Source organism: Paroedura picta, chromosome 5, assembly GCF_049243985.1.
Source record: "Paroedura picta isolate Pp20150507F chromosome 5, Ppicta_v3.0, whole genome shotgun sequence".
Lineage (NCBI taxonomy): Eukaryota > Metazoa > Chordata > Lepidosauria > Squamata > Gekkonidae > Paroedura > Paroedura picta.
The window spans coordinates 46990122-47018060 of NC_135373.1; the positions used below are offsets into that span (position 1 = coordinate 46990122).

General features: G+C 41.8%; 1 long non-coding RNA gene across 1 annotated transcript; it reads right to left on the bottom strand.

Moving 5' to 3' along the window:
- Window positions 1–5450: 5450 nt before the first annotated feature.
- On the bottom strand, window positions 5451–26329 carry LOC143839045 (uncharacterized). The gene is made up of 4 exons (XR_013231555.1): window positions 26215–26329; window positions 8867–8970; window positions 7788–7855; window positions 5451–5503 (listed from the first exon to the last, which is right to left on the bottom strand). It is a non-coding gene; the product is annotated as an uncharacterized LOC143839045 (long non-coding RNA).
- Between the last annotated feature and the right edge of the window lie 1610 nt (window positions 26330–27939).

Below are 27939 nucleotides of genomic sequence, written 5' to 3' on the forward strand. Positions count from 1 at the left end.
TCAGCAGAGCCCATGGCCATTATGCCCTGGTTTTTTGCCCTTAATGGCAACTGGTTAGCTGTTGTGTGAAGCAGGGTGCTGAATGGGGTGGGCTACTGGTGTGATGCACCAGGGCTCTTCTTGTGTTATTGACAGGTGCTCATAATCATGAATGTTTAGCATTACATTCTAAATTGTACTCCAAATCAGATGAGCATTTCTAAAGTAACCTCATCAGAGATTAATTTCTTTGAAAAACATGTCTGGATCCTGTACAATAAATGAACCACAGTATATTCCTTGCATTCATTCATTCATTCATTCATTCATTCATTCATTCATTCATTCATTCATTCATTCATTCATTCATTCTATATTTATATACCGCCCTCCCGAGGCTCAGGGTGGTTTACATGGAACTGGGGGAGAAACAGTACTAGTAACATACATTGAACAATACAATAACAAGAGAACAATAACATAATGGAACAAACATGTTGAGAACATCCATTTTAACTATAACATACTGATGGCTCCATGGGATGGACATATCAGTGGTGGTTTTCATGGGGGGGGGGTGCTCAGGGGCCAATAGGATTGAATTCAGGTTGACTTCAACCAAAAGCCTGGTGGAAGAGCTCCCTTTTGCAGGCCTTGCCTAATGGCCTAATTACAAACACACACAGTGCTTAGAAATGTTCAAAGCATTTGACATTACACTCATGTTCTAACATAGGATACTTCTCCAGTGTTGAGCTCAGGACTGAAATCCCAGTTTGTGGATGAAAAATTAATGCCAGTTCACCCGGGCACCTGTCCTTGTATAAATGAGTCAACTGAGCCAGCTGGACTGGGAGGCAGAACACAGGAGTGAGCTGCTTAGAAGGTGAGTGTTTTTTTTGTTTGTTTTGTCTTTTCTAAACTGCTAAACTATTGAGAAGCATTTACTGAAGTTGCTTTGAGAGGATAGAGTTTGAGGATGAATAGGGTATTTTTAGCCTGCTGGAGAGTGGTGTTGCCTGTTCTGTTTGGGTTTTGTACCTGGCCTGTTGCTCATTGAGCATGATCAATTTGCTTAGGGCTGATTGCAGGCACCACCTTTTGGTGTTCCTGCTGGGAGATGGAGCTATGGACTGCATGAACTCCAAACTGAGGTGACCAGATATGAAGTTCTAGACCAATTGGGGAAATTAAAAACCATTATGTCTCCAGGTCCTGATGGCAATCACCTAAGAGTTCTTAAGGAACTCAGATGTGAGATAATTGATCTAAAATTTTGCGGGGCTGCCCGTCCCGCGTCTCCAGAAAAAAACACAGGAGCACCTGGCTCCCAAGTTAACACGAACAGCATGAAAAAAAGTAAATCCTCAGTATTGCCATTTGGAAAGTACATGTGTAGATGGCCAGGCACAAAAGCAAAGCTGATCTCTAGAGGCCAATACGAAGGAGACCCGGGGAAAACGGACAACTGCAGAAACAGCCCTTCTAAATTACCAGTACTTTTATGGCCTTGTAATGATATTTCGGCTATTTGCAGTAATCTCTACCCTACACCCTTCTAAATCCACTCAACTATGGATTTTAGCGTCTCTAAGTCTGGCTTGGGAAATGCCTGGTGACTAGCGGATGGTGCTGGCGGAAGGTGCTCAGATGAGATGTGATGCCACAGAATCTGCTGCTCAAAGTTGCCATTTCCTCCAGAGGAACTGATCTCTGTAGTCTGGAGATCAGTTGTAATTCTGGGAAACTCCAGTTTCCACTTGGGAAGTGGTAACCCTAATGGATTTGGAAGGATCGCAGTGTTAGACACTGGGGGGGGATGGATCCCTGGATGCCTTCATCATGACTTTGTTCTGTGATGTATGCTGAAATGCTACCACAGCTAAGGACTACAAAAATGATGTTGCTAAGTATGATAGGAAAAGCCCATGAAGCATGAAATAGGAATTTTCTGTCTCTGCTACAGTTTTATCAGTACCTTCTACTTGGCAGCTGATCAATTAACTGTATGTGCAACAAGAACTTTTAAAGCGTCTTCTTTAAATTTTTCTCTTATGTTTGAATGGTCATCCTTTAAGCCCATTTACCCAACAACTTTATGCTCATAAGATCTCGTCTAGTACTTTGAACTTATTCCCCAATGAGGCTGAAGACGAGTGCATGCAAACAGGATAGCCCAATGGTTATTCAATGCCTTGGGTTGTTTTGTTTTTATATTGATTTTTTAAATTATTTTATGGCACTGTTTTTACCTGTAAGTCACCTGAAGCAGAACTATGGAGAGAAAGCATGTAAACAAACAAACAAATAAATAAGGCTTTTTTTTTACCCATGAGGCTTGCCAGTGCAATCTTAAACAGTTATACCCTTCTACGTCCATTGGATGTCAACAGGTTTAACAAAGTATAACACTATTTAGTAGTACTATGAAGTCTGAGTCCAATGGCACATTTAAGACCAACCAACTTTTATTCAAGATTTAAGCCTTGGCTTGCAAGATACAGATACATACAGAAGCAGCACATCCTGGCAACTAAGCAATCCCCTCCCCCCTTTCCTATATATAATGGTTATGGAAATTGTTTAAATGTATCTGAAGAAACTTATACCTTGAATAAAACTTTGTTAATTTTAACGGTGCCACTGGACTCCAACTTTATTATGCTGTTTCAGACCATCATCATCATCAATTTATTAACTGCCACTCCCGAGAGGCTCATGGCGATTTACAAAAGTCCGACTAAAAACCCATTAAAACCCCATTAAAACGGACAATCACAACATCAGAAAAACATAATGGCAAAACATGGCAGAGCCCTAACCCCCCCCCCCTTACCCATCTATGAGAGGGAGGAGAAGGGAGAGACAAAATCAGAGATGTCATTTGTTGTTTAACATCAGGGGAACCCCAATTGCTCTTCCTGCACTATCCCGGCCTCAACCATAGACTTGGCGGAAGAGCTCCATTTTACAGGCCCTGCAGCTACATGGCTACCCACCTGAATCTGCTTAGTACTGCCCCAGTAGTCTAGTTTACCATATAAATGTAAACCATATATAGGAGATGAAAATTCCAGACTCAAGATGGTTCACATCCCCTTTTTGCTCTGCATTGCCACGTTTCACACGTGGCCCCAACAGCACAAGAAGGGCCCCACGCAACATTTTAGCACATCCCACTGGTTCTGCCTGAAGTGACATACAGCAGGACAGCTACATGAACAAACCCATTTACTTAACAAGTATAAAAACATCCCAGTCCAGATAATGTTTCATTACACCATAACGTGTTGCATATCTTATTTTGGAGCTTAAAATGTTTTAGATTTCAGGCATGAAAACATATACAGAATTTTCTGCTTAGAAGCTTAAGAAAAACAGAGCCCAGATGCTGATGGTCAGGATTAAGGTTACACCAAACACATTCTACAGTGCCATTTTCTAAACAAAATGAGGCAGTCTGAAAATATGGAAAGAGAATTTATAGGAATGGATTCCTCCAAAGTAGAGAAGTTCTGCTTGATTGCACCAAGGTCCATCTTAACTAGGAAGAAATTGGCATTGAACACAGCAAGACTTGCTTGTCAATAATCATGGTCTGTAAAAGAAAGAACTTGGGTTCAAGGAAAAGTCCAGCCATGGATTTAACACAAATGTCATTGTGGTATTACACTTGTTCTCTTACCTTCCTCTCTTTCCTGTAGAGCTCTGGCCGAATGTAAAGCTAACTTATAGATCTGCCACGCTTTCAGTTTTAAAGCTCAAGACTGGGAGGCAGGAAAGTGTGTTATAAAACCCACAGTGTATACACCAGCCTTAAGTGGCCGAAATTCAGCACGTGCCCAAAATTAAAGTAACAAGGTGTGTGGGCGATGATACTAAGAAGGCTTACCTCAAAATACTTTTATTCTGAAACACCTTTGCTGAGAGTAATATAAATGTGAAAGTGCATGTGTGTCTGTGGGGGGACGGATTTGTAGAAGAGTAATTGGCAGACAGCATAGGGCTGCCAACAGGCCAGGAGAGAAATTTATAGAGACTTCATGTGTCGAATGGGTAGCTGAATTTTATCAGGTCATGGGAGGTTAAAAAAAGATCCCATTAAGCTTGAATTAAAAGGACAAGGCATTTTTCTTCAGGGCTGCTTGCAGCCACAGGAACAGGATATATGTTAAGTATTACCCAAGTTGTTCAACTTCAAGAGACAGGCAGGAAATAAATACATTTGTTCCAGCAAATGTCCCCCAGAATCTTCCCCTGCTCCCGAAAATGAGGCTTACTTCTGTAAGCATATAGAAAAAGACCCCAAAAGGGCCTGAGGGGAATTAACAGTACAAAATCACAATAGCAGAATGGGAATGTTTAAACTTCCCTTTCTACCCACAAATATTCCACCTTCAAATGTTCCCAGCTCACATGACAGAAGTACTCTCAGAGACCATCCATTAATATCAGCCTTAATATTAAATACTGAGGCCACAGCAACAGAATTTGGGTACCATTAAAGGGTGGCTTCCTCGTCTGCACCTTTATGCCATGTGCAATGTGATGATTTGTGGTTACAAAACTGATCTGGGGTATGTTAAGCTGATGGCATTTCTGTGCACAACTGGTATCGCTGGGGAAATGCCGATTTGATACAGTTGAAGAGAGGCTGAGTTTGGATTTTCCACCTAAGAAACCAAAAGCCTTGATAGACACAGATTAGAAATAATTTAAATTTATATTTTGACTAATCTGATATCTACTGAAAACTGTAAGTTCTACCCTTGCTGCTTGATTCATTCCTTGAAGTGTATTACATTTTCAGTTGCAAATAAGTAGGTAAGTGGGGGGGGGGGAGAATATGTGGGATGATTTTGCTTAGTCTATAATGATGCTACTTGAAACATTAGGTTTTACTAAATCTATGATCAAAATATTTTATCTTTCAGAGACATTGTGTTTGAACATTTACAGCTTTGTACTAGCAGTGGCGCATAGCTATGTCAGAATTTCCCATAGAGGAAAAATATTTATAACAGCACGAGGAAAAAATAGGGGAAACAAGAAAAACTGGAATGTTCTATGTACATTATTAGCTGATCGCCATATGGGAAAACTTCAATATGTCATTGGACTGGGGTGTGTGGCATATTTATCAATCTGATCTTGTTCCTATGCTTCAGGATTGTCCATCTATGGTTTTACTGCAGACCAGCACAGAGTTGAACCAACAACTGAAATGCAGGGTTCATATTCTAACCACTGGGATATGAATATTGGCGTTGGCTGTATCGGCATGGTACAAGAGTATAGCACAACACAGAAATGTGTGGGCTGGAAATATTAGCCTGGCTTCACACTTTCTCCACATATTATGACAGGGGCATTTCAGCGACCTGATGGATAGAACTAGAATAAAAGCATTGGACAACTTTCCTTTCACCAACTGTAAAAACATTCCTGCATCATTTCCCCAACATACTTACCTGCTTCATTTATAACCTGCCTTTCTTGCTGAGACTGAAGGCAGATCACACAACTAAAACGACAGGAACAATACACAACAATAGAATAAAAGCATACCAACAGACAATGCTGTAAAAGCTATATAAACCATACCAACAAAGCAGGACTACAAAACAGAAGAAAACCACAATGCAAAACAGTATCATATCTACAATAAGCACAGCAAATAAAAGCTATCTAAAGGCAGACAACAGCAACACCCACCAAAGTGACCTCTTTTGCCAATTGCTAAAATGCAAAAGACTGGCTATCCTTGATCTATGATGCCAGACAAGAAGGGGCATGGTTTGGTGGTACTACACCTGCTTCACAAGCAGAGAATTCAGGGCTCAGCTAGGGAAAATGCAGAATGCAGGCTCATGGAGTTTATAGAGAAGGGAAAGGGGAGGAGGAGTTAACCCTTCAACCTCTAGTTGGTTTGGTATTAAAAACTGGGCTATCTAGTAAGTTGTTAGCACTTTAAAGGACATATATGTTCTAATCTAAAGGACATGTTCTTTCTTTTGTAAAATGCTGACAAAGCAAGTAACCTAATTTCAAAAGGTGAAGGCAAGAGTTACATCTCCTCTTCCTTTCCATTCCTGAGACAAATTTGAGCTGCAATTTATGGATGGGACCAGATAGCAAATCTTCCTATTGACTGTTTAAACTTGCAGCAGGTATTGGGACAGATCTTTATTTGCCTGAGATCTTGGAGAGCTGCTGCCAATCAGAATAGAAAATACAGAGCTAGATGATCCAATGCTTCTGTAATAATCTTCTTATCCTTTGCTTTAAAGCTACTGCTCTCCTCTTTCTCTTTCAGGCCAATGAGAAGGAGCCACTTTTGCTATGGATGGGAAAACACTGACACCCAGCCCCTCTCCCAGTCCTGTTCCTTCACACATGCATCTTGCTCTGGACAGGAAAGGAATGTACCATGACCTCTTTCCCCCTGCATTAAAGCTGCTGTTTGTCTCTTCCAGGGCAAAGAGAAACTGTACATTTTTTCACATTGAATCTTAAGAGGAGTTTCCCCCTTCCAAATGCATTGACTTCAATGGCCTTAGAAGGCTGTAAGCCTGTTTAGGACTGCACTGCAAATTAGGTCAGGCTTTAAGTTTATGACTGGTCCAGGGTCACCCAGCAAGCTTCCATGGCAGAGTGGTAATTTTAATCAGGGTTTCTTAGATCCTAACCCAGTGCTTTAACCACTATACCATACTGGTCCTCATGAATGTATATGTATGAATACTCTCAGCTGAATACAGCAGTCAGCATACATAAAATCAGACAACTATGAACTATGGCAATATAGGTTATATACATATAAAATATGCAGTCCTAGAAAGAAACCCAGGAGCTTTATAGCTATAAACAGGAGATTCACAGACTCTGGGATTTGGAATCCTGATTTCAGAAAACACATTATTAGCATCTCCCTGCTAAATATCAGAGCTTTCTAATTATTAATATCTGATGTATATCCATCAATTGCCTAAGCAGTTCCAGCAATGATGTGGTTGACCTCTCTAACACTTCATGGCAATGTTCATTTACTAGGAATGTATTCAACTATAATACAATTGAATTCCTCTGCATAGTCAAGGTGCATCTAGAAGTAGCAAAAAAGCTACCAAATACAACAATGGCTTTCTTTGTAGATCAACATATTTTAATTGTTTTAGCTGCCAAAGAGAATCTGATTAAGAATTTAAATTAATCCATTCCTTAGCAAACCATCATCAATACAAAGTAACATTAAAAAAAAGAAACCACTACCAAAGTATAAATGCATCCCTCCCTCCCTGTAAAACCCAACCAGGTCACAAGAGTGTAAAGAAGCAGAAAATACACAGAATGAGTAGTAGCTAGCTCGCCTGACCTAGTCCTGGAATACAAGCATGCTCAGCAAATTCTCTGTGTCAGACAGTACTTGGAGAACAGTGATCCTTCCTTTAGAAAAATCTTAGCTTTGGCAGTCACTGCAGCAGTTCAGAAACCCAAGAATTTTTCAGGCAACAACAGTATACACTCAGTGTAATGTTATGCATGGTGTTTTTTCTTCTCCTTCTATACAGGATGGGTTTATTCTAAATATCCACATGCTTTTCTCCCCATAAGCTTCCATGTAGAAAATGGGCCCATGATTATTCTGCACCAAGATCCAGCGTGGTACCAAGAAACAGCCTGGTCTACCTCACAGGATTGTTGTTGTAAGAACAGGGGAGGGGGAGAATAAAGTTCTAAGCCACTTTCAGTCCAACTGAGGAGAAAAGTGGGGTATAAGTAAAGAAATACAAAATGCATATTTTTACCTTTTGACCAACCAGCTGGCTCCTTCAGAGATTTCCGATCTGTCTGATATAGGCTACCACCTTTACTTCTATAGGGATCATCAGAGATGATTAAGGAAAACGTAAGTTCAAAAATTAAAACAACATTGAAGTCAACCACTCCCTGTCATACAATCCATGTTTCAGCAATCTGGTATCTATTTATTATATTTATATATACCACCCTCCCCAGAACCCCTGCTGAACAAGAGGCTGCGTGTTCTTTAAACCCATCTCCCATTAAATTGCCTAACTTTTTATTTAGTTCAAAAAGTGTGGTGCAGGTTGTGTTATTTAGTGAGAAAAGATATTTATTTTGTTCAAGCAATAGGAAGGATTCTTATGTCTTCTGGCAGGCCCTGCTGCTGTGCTCAGTTGCTAGGTCCCCTCTGGCCACTGGTGGGAGATGAGGGGGCAGGGTTGCCAGATCAGAATTGGGAAACTCCTGGAGATTCGGATTGGAGCCTGGGAAGGACAGGGACCTCAGTGGGGGACAATGTCACAAAGGCCACCCTCCAAAGCCTCCGTTTTCTCCTGGGAAACTGATATCAATACTCTGGAAATGAGCTGTAATACTTGGGGATCTCCGAATACCACCTGGAGGCTGACATCCCTCTCAGTTGCTGCCTGGTAGGAGGGAGACTGCCCTCCAAGCAGTGTATCCCCACTTGGGCCTGGCTCATCAGGCTGCTACAGCCTTCTCTCAAGGTGCCCCACCCTGTCCTGGAGCAGCTGCTGCCTGGAGCTAAGTAGGTGAGGCCTCCACTGCTGCTTTAGTGCTCCAACCCCTTTTAATAACACCCATATAAATGGTTTTGTTTTAGAGCTGCAGAAGCGCAATGCATAGTTTTCAAAGGACAAAATAAAAAGTCTCCAGTAAATCAGTGGTTTTCAGCCTTTTCAAAGCTAGGACTCCCTTTTAACCCTAGAAGGCAGCATGGGACCCATAGAACTTCTTCCACCATGTGGTAGGAAGTCATGTGATATGTGTCATGTGACAGGAAGAGCAAGAACCAGAGTGCCTTACTGCTTATGTAGCCCCACAGCTGGAAAGTACTTACAAAAGCCTAGTAATCTATCTGAAGATCTTCCTGATCCATAGGATTTTGACCAGTCTATTAGGATATCCTCTCAGAGAATGCTATCACCTCACTAGTATCTGTAACTTAATAAGAAATGCTAGAATTATGGTTTCAGAATGACACCGTTGGCTTGTTCAAACATAATATATACACGCTTTCTATACTTTAATCAGGATACACACACACACATACTCTTTACATTTCCCATTTTCTGTTACTTTTTTTCATACGTTTCCCCCCCCACACACACTTATTTTCCCCATGTACTGGGGTCAGTCTTCCTCTAAACCAGGGTTTCCCAACCAGGGGTCCATGGACTCCTGAGGGTTTGCAGGAGCCCCAGAGGGGTTCTGTGGCCTTTCCCCTCCTGTCTTAATGGACTTGGCCACAAGCTAGGGAACTGGCCGCCTCGACAGATGACTCGATGGGTAGGCTGTGGGTGTAAAGATCAGGGGGGGAGTTAGCTGGATTGTGGTATGGTGGAGTCTAGGGGAAGTAGCAAAAGGGATGTGAGTGGTGATGTCACTTCTGGTGAATGGCATTTCTGGGGTTTGTGGCCAGGAGGCGTGGCCAGCTGACATCACTTCCGGGGGTCCTCAAAGCCTGAAAATTTATTTCAGGGGCTCCTGCACGGTCAAAAGGTTGGAAAAGGCTGCTCTAAACAATTCAAAACAACCAAACATATGCATGGTTTACATTTTCTGTTTCTCTGCTACTTTTATTTCCTTAGCCCAGAGGTGTCAACCTAATTTTGTTATGGGGGCCAGATCTGATATAAATGTCACTTAATTGGGCCAGGAAATAAAATGGAATGCTAGGTACCAGAGATATAAACTTTGTGAATAACATCGGCAAACCTCAATAATATTTTTTTTTACTCAAAATACAAACAAAACAAATTAATTCCCAGGATTGAAAGCAATTGATTTACTGGGAAGCCCACAAAAGCCCCAAAAGACCAACTTACCTGAGGGACTGCCTTATGCCTTATGGCCCCTGCTGGGCATTATTGTTGGTGGTTCCCGGCCCAAGGGAGATTTGCCTGGCCTTGGCCCCAACCTGGTGAAATTAGCTCCTGGAAGAGCTGAGGGCTCTGCAGGAACTTGCACGGTTCCACAGGGCCTGTAAGATGGAGCTCTTCCATCAGGTCTTTGGCTGAAGCCCAGACACGGAAGATTAGGGGCCCCTCCACACTGAACACCATTTGTATTGGAATGTCAGCACCTCCAAATGTTATGCCCCCTGAGGCGCTGGGGAAGGAAGGGAGTAGACAGGGATTTTATTGTTGCTGGAATGTATTTTTGTTTTTTATGTACTAGGATTTTATTGTTTTATTGTAACCCGCCAAGAGACGTGCGGTAGCAGCAGATAATAAATCTAAATAATAATAACAGCAACAGCAACCCCCTGTTACAAAAATCATATACAATGTTAGAGACTATGATATATATTTATTTGTATAAGCAACCAATGTCATATTGTTTATTGTAAATCAATGTTTTATTGAAATAGTTTTTATTGATTGTACTGGTTTTTATGGTTGTCAGTGGCTGCAAGCCGGCAGCAGTACAATAGAAGTTAAACAAACAAACAAACAAACACCTTCTCTTGCTCTTTGTTTCCCCTGTCTGACCTCTGAGGATCTCAAGGAGATACACTAGACATCCCTCTCCATTGCCCCATTCCCAGCAACAACAACCCTGAGTGACTGGCCCGGAGTGACCCAGACAATAGGTTCCTTGCTGGGGAGGAGGTGAACCTGGTTCTCCCAGATCCCCCAACCCCCAGTTCTCATTCCTCCTGTATTTCCCACATGAGCAGCAGAGATGAGGGGAAGGTCTGGTGTGGAGGATGTTTCTGAAGGAGTGCTTTTTGTCCTCCTATAACCCTTTTCTTTCATGGGTGGAGAACAGATGCGAAGGAGAAAGGAAGTCATTCTCTCACACTCTCCTTGAAACTCACTGCCTCCATGATTGTTCAGACATGCAGTAGCAACAACTGAGTCCCTTTGCTTCTCCACTCACTTCTGAGGTCAGGACATCTTTACCATTAGAGCAGCATGCACAAGGCAGCCCAGTTGCCTCCTGGTCCACATGTCTACCCTCCGCCTGTAGCGCAAGAGCCAGTGTAAGAATTTGTGGGGCCTTAGAGAACACAACTGGCACTGTTGCTGAACAAGTAACAATTGTTAGAGATGAGATAGCCTGTCTTTTCTTTGGGGGCAATATACCAGCACTCGCCAGATGCAGAATATTCTACCTTCTTCCTTTATGTAGCAGAGTCTGAATATATATACAGCACAGGTATCTATAACTGAGAAAGCTGACATTGAGTTTAATAATTATTTACATGTAGATTTCTTCACGTTAATCTTATAACAATAAAAGCAATCACCACAAGAGAGAGAAGAACAGTTAACTGCACTCGCACACACACAAAGGGAAGAGGCAGATTCTGGAGCAAAGTCTTCAAACCCACTCCCTCCCAGAATCATAGGGGCTCAAATTAGGCTACAGAGATTTCCCTACAACAATGCCCACCCGCCCCCATGGGGATAGTTGGAACTTTGGAAGCAACTGACAGCTTAACTTTGCCGAAAACAATTTTCAAACCTTGGTGGGACGTGCAAGTGCAATGCCCCAATATCTAAGGGGAACTATATGCTTATGTGGCTTGCTGTCTGCACACATACTCAATGAGCTGTGCACATGCTCGGTTACTGAGGATGCATATCATCTTGTTTCAATCTTACAGTCCACAAGCTGCATAAGTATAAAGACCCCCTAATAGTCACAGTATGATCCCTGTCTCAAACAGGGTCAGGGCCTTTTCAGTCCTGGACCTGACCTGGGTGGAATAAGTTCCCAGAAGAGCTGTGTGCCCTCAAGTTTTGAAGGGGCTGCAAGATGGAGCTCTTCCGCCAAGCATTTGGTTTGGGCCAATAAACATTATGATAGGCTGAGAATACACCGATGGGCTCCATCAGTATGGATACCCCCTGAAACCGTAAATCGAATGAAGTAATGTATGTTGATGAATCACCTGGTAGGATTGATATTAAGGTTTTAGTATCTTCATATAATGTTAATTTATAGATAGATTGTATTGTATAGCTATATGTGATTTTAAAATGATGGAAGCCACCCTGAGCCGGCCTACTGGGAGGCTGATATCCTATCTCAATAGAAAATAAAATGTAAATAAAAATGTAATCTCCCCCAAATCTGCAAAACATCTGTGATATATATGCTTCGTGCTGATAAACTTTTATTGAAGAATGTTGTCTGGTGTGGATACCTCCAGAAACAGTACTGCTGAACAGCTGCATGGTCAAACAGCCTCTGGGGTAAAAGCCTTGACAACCAGACTGTGAATAAAATAATAGATATATGTCAGATGATGCTGATCTCCCATAGATAGTGGATAAAATATCCCCTTCTTTTGTGAATGGTTATCACTGAAAGATGAGTCAAAATACCCAGACAAGAAATGGAGGTGACAGAAGTACGGCATAAGCAAGGATCACATGGCAAAGACCAGATGGTCAGATGTACCAGCACAATTCTGCATTTACATCAGAACTGCCAATGTATTTCTAAATCTAATATCAAAACCATACAGCCACTGCAGAATCAATAAGCAATTGGAAAAGGCTTGCTTCACCATAGATCTGACAAAAGAATATTAGAAAATTGCTCACTGTTGCACCAGGGGCAATTTCTACCCTTTGGCATCCTTTTATTTTGAACTATGTGCTTAATTTTTTTTCCTGTGGAGCTTATATAACCTTTTGGAAGGTAAATGGGAAGATGCTAGAATTATTACACCACAAATATATGGTTATACATCCTGAACAGACACCGACACACTTAAAAAATGACTAAGGTCATGGAGAACGCCATGAGTTGGTACCCAGTGCAAAAAGGTATGCCAGCATATGAGCTAAACTTCCACCATTGTATGACATTGCTTCTTCATATCCTCCAAAAAATATAATCACCAGATAAGAGGTATATTGGGTTGGGTGGGAGATGCAATGCATCATAGAAAAAGTGTTGGAGAAGGAGTCTGGGTTAATAGCTTGAAGAATTGATCACAATATTGCAACAAATAAATAAATGTAGATCTAACTTGCGTATGGTGCATATTTGGAAGATTGACTGTCATGTGTGCTGTCCTGTAATGACTGATGGAGAATGACTAAACTAAAGGGATACACACATCTTTAACCGCTCCTGCGGAGCGGATTAAATAAAAGGGTAAGGGCTCCTGGGGAGGAGTTAGGGTGGGCCATGTCCGGGATAAAAACTCGGAGGGGTGAATCAGGAGCCGCAGAGCGGCTCCTCATTAGCCCCTCCGAGTGGCACTCAGGGGCTAAGTGGCCAATGGGGAGCTGCGCTTTGCGGCTGCCTCGGCCACCACGGGACTCACTGCGCAGACAGAGAAGACCTCCGAGGGGTGAGTCCTCCTGGCGACCTGTCCTCCCCATTGGGAAAGGAGCAGGGACGCCACGTCGAATATGCAGTTCCTTTCTGGCCAACCCCCTGTTCCTTTCTGGCCAACCCCCAAGAACGGGAGTGTTCTCCCGCCCCCGGATCACCGCTGCTCCTGGGGCCGGCAGAAGATCACAGTCGGGGGGATGGCCGCCAGCCTTCTCCCAGCCCCGGTAGCAGCCACGCCGAGAATGCCCCAGGTCGCAGCTGGGGGGGCGCTGCCCAGCGCTGTCCCCAGGCCTACAGAAGCATTTTGCCATCGGGGGGAAAGGCTTCTGCGGCCCCGGCCAGCCGCCCAGCCCTGTCCTCGGGGAGGGAGGAAGGGGGGCTAGCTTTAAATCTAGTGTGAACATAAAGAACAGCCCTAATGGGTTGGACCAGTGGTCCATCCGATGCAATATCCTGTTTCACACAATGTCCAACCAGTTGCCCTGGAATGTGAAGAAGAGCACAGAGATCAAGAACTTTCCTGATGGCCATTTTGTGGCAGTTAATTCCACAATTTATTTATTAACTGAGGGAAATAGTCTTTCCTCTTGTCCATCCTGAACTTGTAGTCCATCAGCCTTACTGGTTCCCCTCCCCTTCCTTCAATCCTAGAATAATGAGACAGGAAATAAAATAATCACAATGATATAAAGTTCACAATGGAAGATTACCCCAGAAGTCCAATACAACCAAATTTAATTTCAAAAGAGGAAACGTCTAAACAATGAGGGGATTAGTCAAAAGGAAGCTGAAAGGGAGAGTAAATAGGGGAAAGTCCCTTCATGATACTTGGAAATTATTTGAACCCACATTAACAGAAGCTTAGATAAAATGTATGTTTCAGTTGAGGAAAGGTACCATCAGATCCAAAGGGTTGCCAGTATGGTCAGCAGAAAAAGTAAAGGAAGTAATAAGAAAGTCTCCTTTAAGGAGTGTTTTGCCCAAATGAAGTGAACAAAGAGCATTAGTCTGGCAAAACAAATCTTCAATTGTCAAATAAGGCTAGCAATATGATGAGCATATTGCTAAACCCATTAAGAGAATGTTACAAATGTCTTCAATCCATCAGAGCAAGAAACCAGCCCAGGAGGCAGAGGGACCCTTGGACAACTAATGGGTGAAAGGATTGCTACCATGGCCATGAATAATGGATATGCAAGGTGTGCCAATGAGAGACTGGTGCATTAAATATATAATTTAAAACAAATTCAATTAGGGAAGCCCAATTATCCCAGTTTCAGCTGCAGTCTTATTAAAATAATTAAATATATACTGATAGGGTCTGAACTGGTGTCTGACTAGTAAAATGATCTTGGGGTTGTGAAGATAGTTTGATGAATATATCAGTTCAATGTTCAGCAGCAGTGGAAAAGGCAAATTCTGGACTACGGGCTATTAGGAAAAGGACTGGAAACAAAATAGTATATAGATATAATAATGCCCTTGTGTAGATGTAGGGTATGGCTGCTCTTGGAATACTGCATATAGTTATGTTTATAAGATTGTATCTCAGACAATAAATTGTAGTTTTACAAATCAAATAGAAAAGGGGACTTGAGGATGCAATAAAAGTGACTGAATATGCAAGATCTGTAGCATGCATGATTAAATAGCATAAGAAGAATATCCAGCAGGGGGCATTGGAGGAGATGCATATTTAACACAGCTGGACTACGAACTTTCTGATATTTTTAAAATAGTCTCTTCCTATGTTCTGATTGGTTCAGTCAGAGACTTCCTGCTACTGTAAGCATACTTCTTCCCTGCTTGCCTCCAGAACAGGACAGAATGAAAGAACAGAACAGTTACTGTAAGGATTCTCTATCTCCCCTCTTTCTATACAAAACTGTTTCTCTTTGCAATAAAACTATTTTATTCTTGTAGGCAGTCTGGTGCTCTGCCCGCTTCTATTTATTTATTTAGGAATTTATATTTGCATCTTTAAACTCTGCCAACAAAGTTCTGGGCCAGCAGGAGTATTTAGGCTGCCAACTACTTTTTGATAGGCAAAGAAGGAGAAGAAACAGAAAATAGCAGTTTTCTAACACCTTTGGATAGGCTTACCGAAGGCAACTACTTGATCTGGACAGAAAGAATGAAGAGCCACTTGCTAGAGATGGGACTGTGGCCATTAGAGAACTACTAGGAGATGACTTGAAGGCAAGACGGAGGACATGGGATTCTGATAACAAGAAGGCAAGAGGAGCCTTAATTAAAGGGCTGATTGACAAAAATGTTTTGAGGGTGATTCAGATGCAGACAACAAAAGCAGTCTGGTCAGAATTAGAGAGACTTTATGTTAATTCCTCTTTGAAAAGCCAGCTCTATTTGCAAAAGAAACTCTAGCATTAAAATGACAAAGAAAGGGAACTTACATGACCACTTAGACATAGTCTTAGTCTAACTCACCCTTTTTCAACCAGCATATGGAGGAGTCCCTGAAATAATGTTCAGGCTTCAAGGAGCCCTGGAACTGGGTTGGATGTTAACTGGTCCTGCCTCCCTCCTATACCCAAAGAGAGAGCCAGTTTGGTGTAGTGGTTAGGAGTACAGACTTCTAATCTGGCATGCCAGGTTCGATTCTGCGCTCCCTCACATGCAACCAGCTGGGTGACCTTGGGCTCGCCACGGCAGTGATATCAGCGCTCTCTCAGCCTCACCCACCCTACAGGGTGTCTGTTGTGGGGAGAGGAATGGGAAGGCGACTGTAAGCTGCTTTGAGCCTCCTTTGGGTAGGGAAAAGCGGCATATAAGAACCAACTCTTCTTCTTCTTCATTATGGGGGAGAGAGAAAGGAAGTGGTTTGAGGCAGGGGTAGGTAACCAGGCTCTTGTCTCCTTTCCTAGGTGTGGTAACCACACAAGAACACCACCCCCAGGTCAATGGAAGCAGCTGGTTCCCTGCTTTCATAGCAATACTAGGAATAGCTTGTGAATATCCATTAATGGAATATTCATTAAGTCAGGATACAGGGGAAAGGATGTGGAGTACCTGGGGAGCTCTCACAGAGGCCCTGGCTGGAAATCCCTGGTCTAACAGAACAGCTCAGAAATGTTGGCAACTAAATCTCAGGATAGGATCTAGTTGTGTTAATTTTAATAAGTTTGCCAAAGACTTTTGAAAATACTATGTCTCAAACTGAAGCAAAAGGCAAACTGTCTTTAACTGAAGTAATCAACCAACTTGAAGAGGCATATAGACATAAACAGTTTGAGGACAGCAATAATAAAACTGAAGTAAATATTGAGAAAGTATCTTTAAATATAAACAACAAAAGAAAGGGGATTTGCTACTCCTACAGAAAACAAAGACATTTTAAAATGGACTATAATACTTACATAGCCACCCATAAAGAAGTTCTTTATATTGTCCTACAGCGCAACCAAAAGTAAGATGTAGTATTTGGACAGAGCGAGAACAAGATACATGTTCATACACGGACTTCTTTTAAATCCTAAATTAGGATAGAAAAGAGACTCTAAATGTGGCAGATGGAATGTCTGTGATTGTAGAAAGGGTAGGCTCAGAAACTCTAAAATGCAAGCTTCCTTAGAGAGGTGCTCCTAAAAGATTACTTATATATATCACAATTTACAAACAACCTGATTTCAGTAAAAGTATTTGGTAAAAAGGTGATGTTATTTGGAGAAAGATGTTTCATGAGCAAAGAGAAATTTATTGTAACTGGGACAGTGCAGGAGGATTTATATACTTTTATCAAACCTGATAAAAGGTTGCAATAATAAGAAATGTTCCTGGCTATGGCATAGATGTCTTGATCATAGAGATAATAACGGTACTGCCCTACTTGAGAGCCAAAATCTGACCAAGGGCATACCGATAACCAAATGCAATGTTTGAAAAAGACTGTACATAGTGCATTCAAGCTGAAGGGACAAGACCTATCTCCAGTAACATCCATGAGACAAGGCAGACACAAGGCTCTCTAGAGTTAATTCATAGTGATATATGTGACCCATAAAAGACAGGGACTCCTAGTGGGAACAAATATGCACTCTCTGCCTAACCTACTTCACAGGGTAGTTGTGAGGATAAAATGGAGGCAGTGAGAATTATGTAAACTATTTGAGGTCCCCATTGTGAAGAAAGATGGAGTAAACAATAAATAAATAAACAAGAAATGAAGTTAATAAATGAAGTAAATAGCATTGCTGTGTGGCTAAAATGGAGAATAGGAGAATGGTGTAAGCTGCCTTGAGTGTCCATTGGAGAGAAAGTTAGGTGAGAGCATAACTTACATGGCAAGATAAATTATATTCAGCTCCGTGTCATGAACATCTCTGTTACTAACATGGTTTTCTTCACTAGCTGTGTATCACATATACCTTCACTAGATATGTATTACATATGTGTAGCACTCATGGCTCTTTTATCTCATTGCCTTCTAGGGTTTCACAGGCCTGTGTGTACTTTTTAACAAATAGAAGAAGAAGAAGAAGAAGAAGAAGAAGAAGAGTTGGTTCTTATATGCCGCTTTTCCCTACCCGAAGGAGGCTCAAAGCGGCTTACAGTCGCCTTCCCATTCCTCTCCCCACAACAGACACCCTGTGGGGTGGGTGAGGCTGAGAGAGCCCTGATATCACTGCCCGGTCAGAACAGTTTTATCAGTGCCGTGGCGAGCCCAAGGTCACCCAGCTGGTTGCATGTGGGGGAGCGCAGAATCGAACCCGGCATGCCAGATTAGAAGTCCGCACTCCTAACCACTACACCAAACTAACACTCATATAATGAGTGTTAAAAGAAATGCATTGGTGCCTTTCTTTATCACCAAATAAAAATTCACTTTTTAAGTGGAATCATTTCAATTATCAGTAAGAAATAAAAGTTACACTGGTAGCCTTTGCTTGTATGTGAAGCTTGATGGCATGACAAGAATCTTTTGCTTCAGTACTACCGAGTGAAATTTGACTATACATTCAGGCAGAGCAAAACTGGTTAAACATTCTCTCTAGCTACACATGTATAACCTGCAGGCATTTCATTAACTCGTACATGATTTTAATCAGTAATGAAATATTCTTCCATGCTTCAAGATAGTGATGAGAGATATAGTTGTTGTTGCACCAGTTGGGAACAGTGATCACAACGCTATTAAGGGCCTTTACATCAATGGAAAGTTTCTCCTAAAATCCAAAATGGCAACATTTGATTTCAAAAGAGAAACTTTACAAAAATTAGGGGAATCATTACAAGGATTAAAGGGAAATGCAAGAGAATTAAATCCCTGGAGGGTCCTTCTGCAAAGGGAAGTCCTGCCTCACCAACCTTGAGATTATTTCAGAACGTGAACAACCATGTAGATAACAGTAACCTAGTAGACATTATATACTTGGACTTTCAAAAGGTTTTTGACAAGGTACCTTACCAAAGAATCCAGAGCATGGGTGGCCAATCACCATGATCCTTTGCCAGCATGGCCAGTTAGCAGGTGCTCATGGTAATTGTAGTCCATGGACATTTGGAAGGCCACAGTTTGGCCACCCCTGTTCTAGAATAAACTTATCTGTTAAGAGTTAAGATGGTGGATTATCTTATGGTTAAATAAGGTTTAAAGGATAGGAAGCAGAGAGAAGTAATAGTTGGACAATTCATACAATGGTGGGAAGTGAGTCCCAAAAAGATCAGTATTGGGGCCAGGTCTATTTAATTTGTTCATAAATAATCAGGAGCTAGGGGTTGAGCAATATAATGGCCATGTTTGCAGATGACACACAATTATGATTGATCTAGGCACTGTAGATCAATCATCAGAAAGGCCAAAGCTGAGAGTGAGCTAAGATTGGCCAGGGAAGTCCACTGTAACAAGAAAAGATTTTTCAGTTATGTGAGGAGCAAACGTAAAGTAAAGGAGGCAATAGGCCCATTGTTGGGTGTGGATGGACAAACTCTAACAGAGGATGCAGAGAAAGCAGAAAGGCTCAGCGCCTATTTTACATCTGTTTTTTCCCACAGGTCAAAGGGTTTAGGCACATCTAGAGATGGCAGTAGCCAAGAGATAGTGTCTGGGTGGCAGGTTGATATGGACAGAGGTTGTCGAGAGGCATTTAGCTGCACTGGATGAGTTCAAATCCCCTGGGCCGGATGAAATGCACCCAAGAGTGCTCAAAGAACTTTCTGGAGAACTTGCACAACCCTTGTTCATCATCTTCGGGACCTCTTTAAGGACTGGAGATGTCCCGGAGGACTGGAAGAGAGCAAACATTATTCCGATCTTCAAAAAAGGGAGGAAGGATGACCTGGGAAACTACAGACCAGTGAGACTGACCTCTGTAAGATAATGAAGCAGATATTAAAGGGAGCAATCTGCAAACATCTGGAGGACAATTTGGTGATCCAAGGAAGTCAGCATGGATTTGTCTCCAACAGGTCCTGTCAGACCAACCCGGTTTCCTTTTTTGACCAAGTAACAGGTTTGCTGGATCGTGGAAATTCGGTTGATGTCGTTTACTTGGATTTTAGTAAAGGTTGATATGGTTCCCCATGATGTTCTGATGGATAAATTGAAGGACTGCAATCTGGATTTTCAGATAGTTAGGTGGATAGGGAATTGGTTAGAGAACTGCACTCAAAGAGCTGTTGTCAATGATGTTTCATCAGACTGGAGGGAGGTGAGTAGCGGGGTACCTCAGGGCTCAGTCCAGTACTTTTTAACATATTTATTAATGATCTAGATGAGGGGGTGGAGGGACTACTCATCAAGTTTGCAGATGACACCAAATTGGGAGAACTGGCAAATACTCCAGAAGATAGAGACGGAGTTCAACGAGATCTGAACACAATGGAAAATGGGCAAATGAGAACAAGATGCAATTTAATAAAGATAAGATTAAAGTTCTGCATCTGGGTCAGAAAAATGAAAAGCATACCTACTGGATGGGGGATATGCTTCTAGGTAACACTGTGTGTGAACGAGACCTTGGGGGTACTTGTGGATTGTAAACTAAACATGAGCAGGCAGTGTGATGCAGCGGTTAAAAAGGCAAATGCCATTTTGGGCTGTATCAACAGGGGCATCACATCAACAGGGGCATCACATCAAAATCACAAGATGTCATAGTCCCATTGTATACGGCACTGGTCAGACCACACCTGGAGTACTGTGTGCAGTTCTGGAGGCCTCACTTCAAGAAGGACGTAGATAAAATTGAAAGGGTACAGAGGAGAGCGACGAGGATGTTCTGGGCCCAAGGGACCAAACCCTGTGAAGATAGGTTGAGGGACTTGGGAATGTTCAGCCTGGAGAAAAGGAGGTTGAGAGGGGACATGATAGCTCTCTTTAAGTATTTGAAAGGTTGTCATTTGGAGGAGGGCAGGATGCTGTTCCCGTTAGCTGCAGAGGAAAGGACACGCAGTAATGGGTTTAAACTACAAGTACAACGATATAGGCTAGATATCAGGAAAAGTTTTTCACAGTCAGAGTAGTTCAGCAGTGGAATAGGCTGTCTAAGGAGGTGGTGAGCTCCCCCTCACTGGCAGTCTTCAAGCAAAAGCTGGATACACACTTTTCTTGGATGCTTTGGGCTGATCCTGCATTGAGCAGGGGGTTGGACTAGATGGCCTGTATTTGTTGTTGTTAGGTGCAAAGTCGTGTCCGACCTATTGCGACCCCATGGACAATGATCCTCCAGGCCTTCCTGTCCTCTACCATTCCCCAGAGTCCATGGGGCCATACAGGGGCCATACAGGAGATGGCCTGTATGGCCCCTTCCAACTCTATGATTCTATGATTCTATGATTCTATGATTCTTTGATTCTATGATTCTATTCAGGATGGTAAAAAACAAGGAGGCCCGTTAAGAACTCCAGAAGCATATCCATAAATTGAGAGAGTGGGCAACATTTTGGCAAATGTTCAGTGTTGGTAAGTGTAAGGTAATGAACACTGGAAGAAAAAAATCCCAGTTTCAAGTACATGCTAATAAGGTCTGAACTTGTTGTGACCGAGAAATAATGAGATCTTGAGGTCATAGTGGATAGCTAAATGAAAGTGTCAACCCAGTGTGCTGTAGCAGTGAAAAAGTCACTCTATATCAGAGATTATTAGGAGAGGGATTGAAAATAAAGCAGCCAATATTATAATGCCCCTGTATAGATCTATGAGGGAAGGACGGCGGCATGGTATAGACTGATCTCATAAGATCTCAGAAATTAAGCTAAATCAGTACTTGGATGGAGACCACCACGGAAGACTCTGCAGAGGAAGGCAATGACAAACCACCTTTGTTTCTCCCTTGTCTTGAAAGCACCTTGTTGGTGTCACCATAAGTGGGCAGCAATTTGACAGCACAATACACACAGAAAGAGCAATAATGCAGCCTCGTTTGGGATACTTTGAGTAGTTCTGTGACTGTGTCTCAAAAAGGATATCACAGAGCCAGAAAAAGTACAGAAGAGGGCAACCGAAGTGATCTGGGTTTTGGAGCCCTTTTCCTATGAGGAAAGGCTGAAGATTAAGGCTGAGTAGAAAATAGGAGGCTAAAGGAGTACATGATAGTGTATGTGTGTTAAATGTCATCAATTCACTTCCAGTTTATGGTAACCCTATGAATTTATATTCTCCAAAACGTCCTGTTGTTAGCAGTTCCATTGTTAGCAGCCATTACAAACTGAAGGCTGTGGCTTCTTTTATTAAATGGAATCATCTCAAGTTGCCTCTCCTGCTTCCTTCAACTTTTCCTAGCATTATTGTATTTTCCAGTGATACTTGTTTTCTCATAATGTAACCAAAGTGCAATAATCTAAATTTAGTTTATAAGGCTAGTTCAGATTTGATTTGTTCTAGGACCCACTTGTTTGTCTTTTGGTCCGTAGTATCTGTAAAATTCTCCTCCAACACTGCATTTTAAAGAAATCTGCTTTCTTCCTGGCAGCTTTCTTTGTTGTTCAACTTTCATATGCATACATTGTAACAGGGAATACAATGGCATGAATTAACTTGATCTTGATCACCAGCAGCACATTCTTACACTTAAGGATCCTTGTAACTCCTTCACGGCTGCCCTCCCCAGTTTTAATCTCCTTGGGTGCAGTCACCCTTTGAGTTGTTGATATAGCCAAGGGATCATGATCAATTTCAATGTTAACAAAGAAAATCTTGAGCAATTTTAATTTCTTCACCATGAATTCCCAATTTATGTAATTATCCAGTTGTCATTACTTTTGTCTTCCTGATGTTCAATTGTAATCCTGCTTTGGCACTTTCTGCTTTAACTTTTATCAGTACTTATTTGTTTACTGTTTTTTTGCCAGTAATGCAGGATGACATCTGCAAATCACAAATAGTTAATGTTCTCTTCACCATTCCCCACTCCATCTTCATCTAAATCTAATCCAGGTTTCATTATGATGTGTTCTGAATACAAATTGAAGAGATAAGGAGATAAAATGCATCCTTGTCTGACACTTTTAGAAACTGGAAATCATTCTGCTTCTTCATTCTAACAGTGTTTTTTTTAATAAAGAGTATGGATTGCACATAAAAATAATCAAATGCTGTGGCACACCTCATTCCTTAAAGCCAACTATAACTTTGACTGATCCACACAATCAAAAGTTTTTCTGTGAAACCTATGAAACACAAGCTGATTTTCTTCTGAAATTCTTTTGTATGTTTTAGTAGTAACCAACATTAATTTGCAATATGATCTCTAGTGTCTCATCCTTTTCTGAATCCAGCTTGAACACTTTTCATTTCATATGTAGTGGCAGTCTTTATTATCAGATTTTGTGTATCACTTTACTTGCATGAGAAATTAATGGGATGGTCTAATTGTTGCTGCAATCTTTGACATCTCCCTTTTCAGAAATGCAATATAAATTGCAAATATTCAGTCTGTGTACCATGGTTTGTTTTTCATATTTGTTGGCACAATATTGTTAAGATTTTGATGAACAATTTCTGGAGCATGAATAACTTTATTGATATCCCATCCCAAGTTTCTTCCAATTACTATTGGTACAAAACTGTAGCTTCTTCTTCAAAATATGTTTCTTGGAAGGAATCTATCATTGTTTTGTACAGTTCTTTAGTGTATTGTTCCCATCTTTATTTTATCATGTTCAGTTAACATATTTCCCTGTTGATTTTTCAGTATGCCTAACGGTGATTTAAATTTGCCTTTGACTTCCTTGATCTTGTCAAACAGATATCTTGTTCTTCCTTTTTTGCTGTTTTCTTCTATTTTGTTATAATAGTTTGTACCTACATATGAGTGGCTGGAATGATCTGTTTAGGCTTTTAAATCTGTTTCTCTCACGCTTTACTTTTACTTCTTGTCTATCTTTAGCAATTTTAAGAGTTCTATCAGTCATCCATCAAGTCTTTTATTTTCTTTTGACCACAGAAATAGTCTTTGGATTTCATTCCTTGATAAAGTCTCTGATTTTGATCCATAGTTATTCAGGTCACATTCACTTGAACTTAGTCATGCAAACCTGCTATTTTCATGATTTCTAAAATTCCTTAGTAGTGCTTCTTAGATTGTATTTTGGCATTATGATTGTTTTGGTGTTTTTCTTCAGCTTTATTATAATTTTCAATATTAACAATTCATTATCTGTATGAAAAAGAGAAGTTTTGTCCCTCTTCCAAAATACTGAAAGAGCATCCAATGAAACTCATGGGCAGTAGATTCAAGATGGACTAAAGGAAATTCTTCACACAATGAGTGATTAAAATGTGGAATTTGCTGCCATAGAATATAGTAATGGACATAAGCATAGTTTTAAAAGGGGATTAGACAGATTAATGGAGGATAGTTCTGTCAGTGGCTACTAACCATGGGGACTAAAGGGAACCTCCACATACAAAGGTAATAAACCTCTGAATACCAGCACTAGGAGGCAACATAAAGGGAAGATCTTGGTTTCTATGCCCTGTTATTGGATCTCCAGAAGAATTGATTGGTTACTCTGTGAGACAGGATGCTGGACTAGATGGACCTCTGGTCTGATTCGGCAAGGCTCTTTTACTTTTCTTAGGGCAGGGGGAGAAAACTACCAAAAAATGAACCAAAAAAAGTATTAGGACAAGAAAAGTCTCCCACTGTTCTTAAAATGACTCATTATTTTAAAACAGGGTTAAACAAAATTTTAATGATCTGGGAAAATTTACAAAAGGTAATTAAAATCCAGGTTTGTTTTTTTTAAATCAAAGGACTCTGAGAATCCAAGCAATTTATACATCCAAAAGTCTATTAAACAAAACAAAACAAACTACCAACGCCTTTTATTTAATGCAAGGAAAATACTAGCAATCTGGCTTTCAGCAAAGCTGAGTTCTTTGGGGGGATGAGATGGGGCTGTTAATAAAAAAAATAACCCAAAAAAGATTGCCATTGAGTTTGTGTTCACACAGAATTATTCATCCAGGTTTCTGTTGTTAGAGAGAAGAAAAAACACAATGAAATAAATTGAGAAGAAGAAGAAAAAAGACACACCAGAGCTTATTGTATTGCCTCTTTCAGGGTTAATGGGAAAGGATGAAGTTATGGGAGCCTTGATGGGGGATGGGGGTTGGTGGAGGGGGTGGGGAGAAGTGAAGCAAGGCCTGAGAAAATCTCATCACTACTCTCCTGTGTTCAGCAGCAGGAATGGAGAATGTGAAGCTTTTTGTAACTGGGAAGAGGGATGAGAAAAACCCGAGCAAGAATAAGCTTACTTAGTTTTTTTGCCCTCTCTCTCAGGGTTAATAGGAATGCTGGGTAACTGAGAGGTAGAAATTGAATCTGCAGAAAACAAGTCTTTAGAATCATTGCTTTTTTTTGCCCCTGTCTTCCAGATAGCTTAATTGGAGGATGTGAAGCTCTGGTAGAGATTCAGAGTTAGGATTTGTGGATTCTAGTACAAAGTACTATGCACGCAGCCAGATTCTGAATTTTCCTTATCAGGAAAGAGACTCAATACATCATTCCATGTGGGTGGAGAATAACATACCCAGTAGAAAGAGGTAGTGGAAAAAATAGTTCCTCTGGAGAGGCAGGACATTTGAGATCCCACAACTGTGAGATATTAGTAGTTGTTCTGACAGAATGTGACCTTTTCAAATGAAGGATCCTGTGTAATTGTATTTTTAAGGCAAGCACAGACTCTTTGAATATTATTGAGTGCAGGAAAAACATGAGCACAGAATTTCTTTTCTGGAGAATTAACAAAACTAAAAAGACATTATGTAAGAGCCTTTAGCCTTCCCTATTAACCATACTGTGACTCTGTTATGAAAAATACATCCAGAAAACGTTAACATGTTCATGGCAATATGGTATCTGTAGACACCTTTCCTGGCAAGCATTTTAGAAAGTGGGTGGGGCCAGGTGGGGGTTTTGTCCAAAAAAGCTTCTGTGGTGGGCTAATCTGAGGAGAGAGTTTCTGCGAGCCTTTTAGCTTTGCCTCCAGTCTTGTGGGAACCTGTCAGTGGGCAGAAGCAGAACCCAGTTGGATTCAACTGAAAAGACAGCTGCTCTTAAAAATGTATTTGCTGCTTTGGACTCTGTGGCTTTTGCCTCCCAAGATATCCACCAGTTGTTCCTCTGAAGTAAACTTCTCCAATCCACATTTGTACTATAACAGAATCAGTATTTACTATGACAAACTATTCCAGATCAAACTCCTTAGGTAAATTAATGTCTGGATCTGAAGGATTTATATTCCATAGCATCTGATGTATGCGCTGACCTATGGAAGTTTAAATATCGTTAAGGAGTCACTGGTTTATTCGGTATCTGAAACGGCGCCACTGATTTTTTTGAAAGATTCCTACACCTTTAAAATTTCCCCTCAGCACACACAAATTTACCAGCTCTCTAGGACCCTAAAATCTAGTCTCACCCATCACAGTCTCATCAAGTAGGTGTTAGCCTCCAGGTGGCATCTGGCAATCTCTTGCTATCACAATTGATCTCCAGCTGAACAAGATAATTTCCCCTGGAGAAAATGGCTGTTTTGGAGGGTGGATAAACCCCACTCTTCCAGGCTCCACCCCCAAATACATAGGTATTTCACAACCCAGAGCTGGAGACCCTACTTTTAATCTGTGTCCTGTACAGACATGTGCAGTGCAATTAAGAACATCACACTTTATGGAAATTGTGACATAAAACAGGAGTCCAGCACCACCTAGACTTCTAGAGCCGCCCCTCCCACTATGATGAGGTATAGCGTTCTAAAGTCCACTGCAAGCAGGAATGCCAACCTCCAAGTAGGACGTGGGGATCCCCTGGAATAATAGTTCCTTTCCAGAGTACAGAAATAAATTCCCTGGAGAAAATGGATGCTTTGAAGGGTTGACTCTATAGCATTGAACCCCAATTAGGTCCCTGCCCTCCCTAGGCTCCATCCTGTTATGTCCAGGAATTTCTGAACCTGGAGATGGCAACCTGACCATTCCCATTCCCCACCATTAAGCAGGGGTACGGGTGGTAAACCTATCTGAGTGTAACATTCTCAGGACTGTCAAGAGACCTCCTAGAGCTATGAGACTCTCCATAGATTTATAGGACGATTTCATGGGTGCAAGGTATTTAACAGAACATGTGTGGGCAGCTCTAATATACGATTTGTATTGCTGTAGGTGATTCTATAGGGTCATTTCCCCCTTCAAAAATACAGGTCTCTCTAGAGCTCCTATGAAGTGGTGGGGAGTCCATAGGCCCTTGCAGGGTTAACTGTGTTCATGTATCTGCATATTGTCTAGATTCTAGATTCGTAGTTTGCAACAGCAAAGTAAAACAGGAGTTCAGCGACCCTTTAAAGACTAAAGAGGAATACTGTCGCGTTAGTCTTCACTGGATTCCTGTGTGTATACACAGGCATTCATTCCTATGGTAATGTTCGTGTAAACCAGGGCAGAGATCAGACGCAGAAATCCCCTGCCGAAAAAAACGGGGGCTCGTGTGTGTGTTTCCGGCGGGAGGGGGGTTGTCTGTAGCTAGCACACATTTGCAGATTTGTAAGGACGAACACTACGAACTGGGGGGGGGGGCTGTGGAGCGCCCCCTTCTAACTGAGCGCAAAGAGGGGCAGGGGAGAAGCTCGCTGCCTCGGCTGAGCCTGGCGCCTCCGTAACTCAGTGAGAAGCGCCCTCGGCTAGGGAGTGGGATGGGGGTGGGTGGGAAGGGACGGGGAAAAAGGAGGCTGTTCCTCGCTCCGAACCGCGTTTTCCCGCTCGCTCCCCTCCCCTCTCGCTCAACGAGCTCTTCGGGCTCTCTCACAGTCTCTACTTTGCCTGTGTATGCCGCCGCTCCAGCCGGGACTCCTTCCTGCGCTTTCCACAGACTTCCAATTTAGAAAGAAAGAAAAAAGCCCGGCTAAACCGCCCTCTTCCCACTTTTTAATGGCCTTTCGTTGCACTTTTGGTTCTACTTCAGGTGGGGGGAGGCGAAATAAGAACCACAAAGTAGAGTTTGGACTTTTGGGCACTCTTTGACGTGGTTGCCACAGTCCCCGGCGGAGGGGTTTGAAGGGAGAGGGCGGCTGAGCGACACTGCGGCTCTGTTCAGCGCTTCCTGGAAACTCCCGCTTAGGAGCGGGTGGGGCAGGCCGTGGGGGGAGGGA